Genomic DNA, 8,114 nt, shown 5'->3' on the forward strand with positions numbered 1-8,114 from the left:
GTCTTGGAAAGTAAATTTTTTAAATTTTATTTTTTTAAATTCTTATTTATTTATTTTTATTTTTTATCTATTAATTTTATTTTTCCTTACATATTTTTAAGCTTTTTCTCTTTCCTATTTTAATGTTTTAAACCATTTTATCTTATCAATACCTTCTTAAAAAATCTTTTTAAATTTTCATGGCTATATTTTATCCCTTCCTTGTATTTATCCTTATTTTTTACAATTTCTTCTAATTGTTCTAGTCTCCAGCCTGATCACATTCTCTCTCCTTTTTTTTTTTTTTTCTTTTTCCAACCAACTTATCAACTCCTTTTTAGAATCCTTTTTAGTTTTCATCTTTACAGTCATATTCCATCCCTTCATCGTGTTTACCCTTATTTCCATACATATATTTAATTTTTTCCTTTTTTTACATTTTGGGAGGTAGTTTCTTCTAAGAGACTAGAATATACCCAGAATCAACTAGGTGGCTCTGTTCTATTCACCAGTCTGATAGATTTATCAGATATATCTGATAAATCTATCAGACTGGTGAATAGAATATATATTTCCCCCTTTCTTCTCCCTCTAGTTTTGGATCTCTTCTGATTTGGTTAGCATATATTTTTCTGGGGTCTTTGATCCATTTTAATATTTTCTTTTCTCATTCATCTATTATTATCTGGATAAAATGAAAATGTAGAAAAACTCAACACACACACACCAAAAAAAAAAAAAAAAAAAAAAAAAAAGAACAAGAGGCTGTACTGATGGCTCTGGACCTAATCAATATGGACATTAGTAGTATGTTGGAACTAGAATTCATAATAACAATTATCAAGTTGATAGCTGGGCTCAAAAAAAAAAACACCTGGAAGATATTAGAGAATATCTTTCTGGAGAAATAAAATCCTTTTCTGGAGAGACAAAAGAATTAAAATCTAACCAAGTTGAAATTTTAAAAAAAGTTATTAATGAGGTGCAATAAAAAATAGAGGCTCTTACTGCTAGGATACATGAGGTAGAAGAGAGTGTAAGTGATATAGAAGACCAAATAATGAAGAATAAAGAAGCAGAGCAAAAGAGAGACAAACAACTACTGGACCATGAGGGGAGAATTCGAGAGATAAGTGATACCATAAGATAAAACAGTGTAAGAATAATTGGGGTCCCAGAAGAAGATAGAGGGGCAGAAGGTATAGTGGAGCAAATTATAGTTGATAATATCCCTAATATGGCAAAGGGAAGAAGCATCAAATCCAGGAGGCATAGAGAACTCCCCTCAAAATCAATAAAAATGGGTCCATTCCCCATCATCTAATAGTAAAACTATAAGTCTCAGTGACAAAGAGAAAATCCTGAAAGCAGCTCAGAGCAAGAGGTCTGTAACATACAATGATAGAAATATTAGATTGGCAGCAGACTCATCCACAGAGACCTGGCAGGACAGAAAGGACTGGCATGATATATTCAGAGCACTTAATGCGAAAAATATTCAGCCAAGAATACTATATCCAGGTAGGCAGTCATTGAAAACAGAAAGAGAGATAAAAAGCTTCTAGGACAAATAAAAATTAAAAGAATCAGCAAACACCAAACCAGACCTATAGGAAATATTGAAATAGGTCCTTTAAGCAAAGAGAGAGTCTAAAAGTAGTAGGCCAGAAAGGAACAGAGACATTATATTAGTAACAGTTATCCTACAGGCAATACAATGGCACTAAATTCATACTTTTCCATAATTATCCTGAATGTAAATGGTCTAAATGTCCCAATAAAAAGACACAGCATATCAGAATGGAAAAAATAAAAATAAAAACAAAAACAGGACCCAAGAAGACCCAACAAGAAACTCATTTTAGATCCAAAGACACCTCCAGATTTAAAGTAAGGAGGTGCAAAATAATTTATCATGCTAAAGGACATCAAAGAAAGCTGGGGTGGCAATCCTTATATCAGATCAATTAGATTTTAAGCCAAAGACTATAATAAGATCTGAGGAAAGACACCATATCATACTTAAAGTTCTGTCCAACAAGAAGATCTAACAATTTTATGTATCCATGACCCTAACATCAGAGCAGCCAATTATATAAACCAATTAATAATGAAATTAAAGAAGCACATTGACAATAATACAATAATAGTAGGGGACTTTAACAACCCCCTCACTGAAATGGACAAGGAAATAAAGGTCTTAAATGACACACTGGACCAGATAGACATCACAGATATATTCAGAACTTTCCATCCCAAAGCAACAGAATACACCTTCTTTTATTATAGTGCAGATGAAACATTCTCCAGAATAGATGACATCCTGGGTCTCAAATCAGGTCTCAGTCAATACCAAAAGATTGGGATCCTTCCCTGCATATTTTCAGACTACTATGATTTAAAACTATAACTCAACCACAAGGGGAAAGTTGGAAAGAACTCAAATACATGGAGGCTCAAGAGCATCCCACTATAGAATGGATGAGTCAACCATTCAGGAAATGTAAGAAGAATCTAAAAATATATCATGGAAACAAATGAAAATGAATACACAACCTAACACTACAACTAAAGGAGCTGAAGAAAGAGTGGCAAAGAAAGCCTAAACCCAGTAGAGAAGAGAAATAATAAAGATCAGAGCAGAAATCAATGAAATAGACACCAAAAGAACAATAGAACAAATCAATGAAGGTAGGAGCTGGTTACTTGAGAGAATTAATAAGATTGATAAACCACTGGTCAGACTTTTCAAAAGGAAAAAAAGATTCAAATCAATAAAATCATAAATAAAAGAGGAGAGATTATAACCAAACTAAAGAAATACAAACAATTACAAAAGTATAGTATATGCAACTATACGCCAGCAAATTTGACAATCAGGAAGAAAAGGATGCATTCCTAGAGACATATAAACTACCAAAACTGAACCAGGAAGAAATAGAAAACCTGAGCAGACCCATAAGCAGTAAGGAGATTGAAGCAGTCATCAAAAATCTCCCAACAAACAAGAGCCCAGGGCCAGATGACTTCCCAGGGGAATTCTACCAAACATTTAAAGAAGAATTAATTCCTATTCTCTTGAAACTGTTCCAAAAAGTAAAAATGGAAGGAAAACTTTCAAACTCATTTTATGAGGCCAGGATTACCTTGATCCCAATATAAGACAAACACTTCATCAAAAAAGAGAATTACAGACTAATATCCTTGATGAACACAGATGTGAAAATTCCCACTAAAATACTAGCCAATAGGATCTAACAGTACATTAAAAGCATTATTCACTATGACAAAGTGGGATTTATTCCAGGGCTGCAAGTTTGGTTCAACATCTGCAAATCAATCAATGTGATACAATACATTAATAAAAGAAAGAACAATAACCATATGACACTTGCAATAGATGTTGAAAAAGCATTTGACAAACTGCAGCATCCTTTCTCAATCAAAACTCTTCAAAGTGTGGGGATAGAAGGTACATTCCTCAATATCATCAAAGCCATCTATGAAAAACCCACAATGAATATCATTCTCAATGATAGGTTTTCTCCTATCCTGAGAGGTTTTCCTCTCCTGAGAGGTTTTCTCCTAGGTCAGGAACAGAGCAGGGATGTCCACTATTACCACTGCTATTCAACATAGTACTAGAAGTCCTAGCCTCAGCAATCAGACAACAAAAAGAAATTAAAGGCATTCAAATCGGCAAAGAAATCAAACTCTCACTCTTTGAAGATGATATGATACTTTACGTGGAAAACCCAAATGACTTCACTCCAAAACTGCTAGACCTCATACAGGAATTCCTTAAATTGTCAGGATATAAAAGCAATGCACAGAAATCAACTGTATTTCTATATACCAACAACAAGACAGAGGAAAGAGAAATGAAAGAGTTGATCCCATTTACAACTGCTCCCAAAACCATAAGACACCTAGGAATAAACCTAACCAAAGAGGCAAAGAATTTGTACTCAGAAAACTATAAAGTAGTCATGAAAAACATGGAGGAAGACACAAAGAAATGGAAAAGTGTTCCATGCCCATGGATTGGAAGAACAAATACTGTGAAAACGTCTATGCTACTGGAAGCAATCTACACATTTAATGCAATCCCTATCAAAATACCATCCTTTTTTTTTTCAAAGAAGTGAAAGAAATAGTCCTAAAATTTATATGAAACCAGAAAAGACACTGAATAGCCAGAGGAATGTTGAAAAAGAAAACCAAAGTTGGCTATATCACAGTTACAGACTTCAAACTCTATTACAAAGGTGCAATCATGAAGATACTATAGTACTGGCACAGAAACAGACACATAGATCAATGGAACAGAACAGAGAGCCCAGAAATAGACCTTCAAATCTATGGTCAACTAAATTTTGACAAAAAAGGAATGAAAATCCAAAGATAGTGTCTTCAACAAATGGTATTGGGAAAATTGGACAGCAACATGCAGAAGAATGAAACTGGACCATTTCCTTACACCATACACAAAAATAGACTAAAAAAATGGATGACAGACTTCAATGTAAAACAGGAATCCATCAAGATCCTAGAAGAGAACACCAGCAGCATACTCTTCGACCTCAGCTACAGCAACTTCTTCCTAGAAACATCGCCAAAGTCAAGGGAAGCAAGGGCAAAAATGAACTATTGGGATTTCTTCAAGATCCAAAGCTTTTGCACAGCAAAGAAAACAGTCAAAAAAAACCAAAAGACAACTGACAGAATGAAAGAGATATTTGTAAAATCACGTATAAGATAAAGGGCTAGTATCCAAAATCTATACAGAATTTATCAAACTCAACACCCAAAGAACAAATAATCCAATCAAGAAATGGGCAGAAGACATGAACAGACATTTATGCAAAGAAGACATCTAGATGGCCTAAAAATACATGAAAAAAGGACTCCATATCGCTCGGTATCAGGGAAATACAAATCAAAACCACAATAAGATACCTCACACCAGTCCAAATGGCTAAAATTAACAAGTCAGGAAACGCAGACGTTGGCGAGGATGCAGAGAAAAGGGAACCCTCTCCTACACTGTTGGTGGGAATGCAAGGTGGTGCAGCCACTCTGGAAAACAGTGTAGAGATTCCTCAAAAATTTGAAAATAGAGGTACCCTACAACCCAGCAATTGCACTACTGGCTATTTACCTTAAGGATACAAATGTAGTGATCTGAAGGAGCACGTGCACCTGAATGTTTATAGTAGTCATGTCCACAATAGTCAAACTATAGGAAGAACCTAGATGTCCTTCAACAGATGAATGGATAAAGAAGAAGTAGTGTATATATACACAGTGGAATACTATGCAGCCATCAAAAGAAATGAAATCTTGCCATTTACGACAACATGGATGGAACTAGAGGGTATTATGTTGAAAGAAATAAGTCAATGAGAGAAAGACAATTATCATATGGATCTCTCTAATTAAGGAATTTAAGAGGCAGGGCAGGGGGTTGTGGGGTGTAGGGAAGGAAAAAAATGAAACAAGATGGGATTGGTAGAGAGACAAATCAAACCATAAGAGACTCATAATCTCAGGAGACAAACTGAGGGTTGCTGGGGGTGGGGTAGGATGGTTGGGTTATAGACATTGGGGAGAGTATGTGCTATGATGAGTGCTGTGAAATGTGCAAGTCTGATGATTCACAGTCCTGTACCCCTGGGCATTAATAAATTATATGTTAATTAAAAAATGAAGAATATTTCAGAATATTTCAGAAACACATTCATGAAATACATTAATGTATTTCTTTGTATTTGTTCCACTAAATGCTGAGGAACTTTATTTATATTTATATTTTACATATTTTATTTTCTATTTTATATATTATTCATATATATACATTTTTATATATTTCATACATAAAATTGCATTTGTAAAAAATATATTTGTTCTGCTTTTATATCTTTTATTGGCTATAAACTGGGTTAAGTATTCTTTTCCTGATTCATTTCATGTTACTGCAGAAGGCCTCCAACACTTCTTATGATAACTTGGCTGACACCTTATTATAGTCCTTTTGTATAAGCTGATTTTTTATTAGTTTTATTGAGTTGTAAATTACCCTGAGTAATACTCATCCTTTTTAGTCTACCATTAAATGAATTTTGATAAACTGATACAGTTATATAACCATCATAACACAGATATAGAAATTTCTCATTACTCAAAAGCCCATTTTTTCCAGTAATTCAAATAAAAGGAAGAATACAAAATGTAATTGAGTTTGACTTCATTTTCTCTACTATAATGCATGTAGGAATCATTGATGGTATTTTGTATGGTTGGTTTCTTTTTACTGTCAAGTAGCTTTGCACTGTATGGAAGTATTATGGTATATTTATGCATTCAACAGTTAAAAGATCATTTTATTGTTTTCAGATTCTGTTAATTATGAAACAGCCCCCTCTAAGTATTTGCATATAGGCTTTAGTATGAACATATATTTTCATTTCTGTTAGACTAATCTATTACATTTGCTTCTTATGCATATTTTAAAAATAATATTTGGTTTCTACAAAATATCTTGCTGGGGTTTTAAGATTATATTGAATTTTAAATCTGTTTGAGGAGAACTAACAACCTAAAAATTCTAAATTCCATTTACACCATGACTTCTGTCATCATTTCCTCACTTTTCAATACACAGACCTTGCATTCCTTTGTTAAAATTATACATAACTTTTAAATGATTTCATGTGCTTTAGTAAATGATACTTCTTTCAATTTTAATGTTCATTTGTTTTCTGTATTGAGGAATATAATTATTTTTTGTATATTGACCTTATATTCTTTGACCTTGCTAAATTTACTTATTAAAAATATTTGTATATTTGTTTGAAAATTTGAGTAGATAGCTGTTTCTTTTGTTGCAGCTTTCTTGTTCTCTTTCAATCTCTATGTCTTTTTTTTTTCCTTTTACCTTATTGGATCCATGATGATCTAAAGCTATTAACTAAGAGGGCTGACAATAAGCATACTGGTTTTGTTCTAATTGTAAAGGCAAAAAATATAAGTGTTTAGTCATTGAATATGATGTTATCCATAGAAATTATTATTGTCTCTTAATTATGTTAAAGAAATTTGATTTAATTCTGAATTTTCTGAGCGACTTTTTAGGATTAGTGAATATTCAATCATGCAAGAGCTTTTACTGCATCTATTTGTGCTTTACATATTTCTCTCAAATTTGGATTTTTTAAAATTTCCATTTTATGATAAATACTTTTGCATTTTACTTGTAATACAGATTTTGTGTTGGACCCATCAGTTATTTAGAAGTGTGACTAATTTCCAAATATTTATGAATATCAAGGTTACCATTTTAGTATTATTTTCTTGCTTAATTCCATGTAGCCAAAGAATATTCTTTGTATAATTTAAATTCTTTTAAATTTATTGAGCTGTGTTTTTCACATAGAATATGATCTACCTGAGTGAATCATGCACATTTAAAAAGAATCTTCATTCTGCTGTAAGGTAGGGTTTTCTATTAAGTCTACTGCTGAGCTTGACTAAGGCATGCTTTATTTTATTCCTATGTTGTTTGTTTTCTAGAATTTCTGAGTCTTATAGTTAGTCTTATAGTCTTATAGTTTTTATAGTTCTTATAGCTTAAATTCACCACCTGTTAATGCATGGTGTTTACCTTTTCACCTAGAATACTTAATGCAGTAATCTAGTCAGAAAAAAATTCCTTGATGGTAATGTCAACATGAGAGATATTTGTGAGATTTGGTTCCAAGTCAGTCTTTTGATTGCTTTGAATCTTAATATTAGGTTATCAGGCTCACAGCACGGGGGTGGTCCCTCTCCACTCTTTTGTTTTCTCCCCTAGTATTGGACCAGTTTTGTTGTTAGTTGACACTTTGGACACTGATAGCAAAGGTTGAGGGTGAGTCTCTGTATTCTGCATCAAAACTTGTGCTCAAATCTCAAAAAAGGGAAATCCTCAGCCTTGCCTATTTTTCCCAATGGCAGCCAACAACTAATTTTTATCTTAGTAATCATTGTAGAAGAAAGTATTTCTAGTTCCCTCTACCTTACCCCCAGCAGTGAGAGACTTTCAACTTTATTAGTATAGAATCTCTGGTGTTCTTTCCTATCTCACCTCTATGAGT

Source organism: Mustela nivalis (genome assembly GCF_964662115.1).
Source record: "Mustela nivalis genome assembly, chromosome: 1".
Taxonomy (NCBI): domain Eukaryota; kingdom Metazoa; phylum Chordata; class Mammalia; order Carnivora; family Mustelidae; genus Mustela; species Mustela nivalis.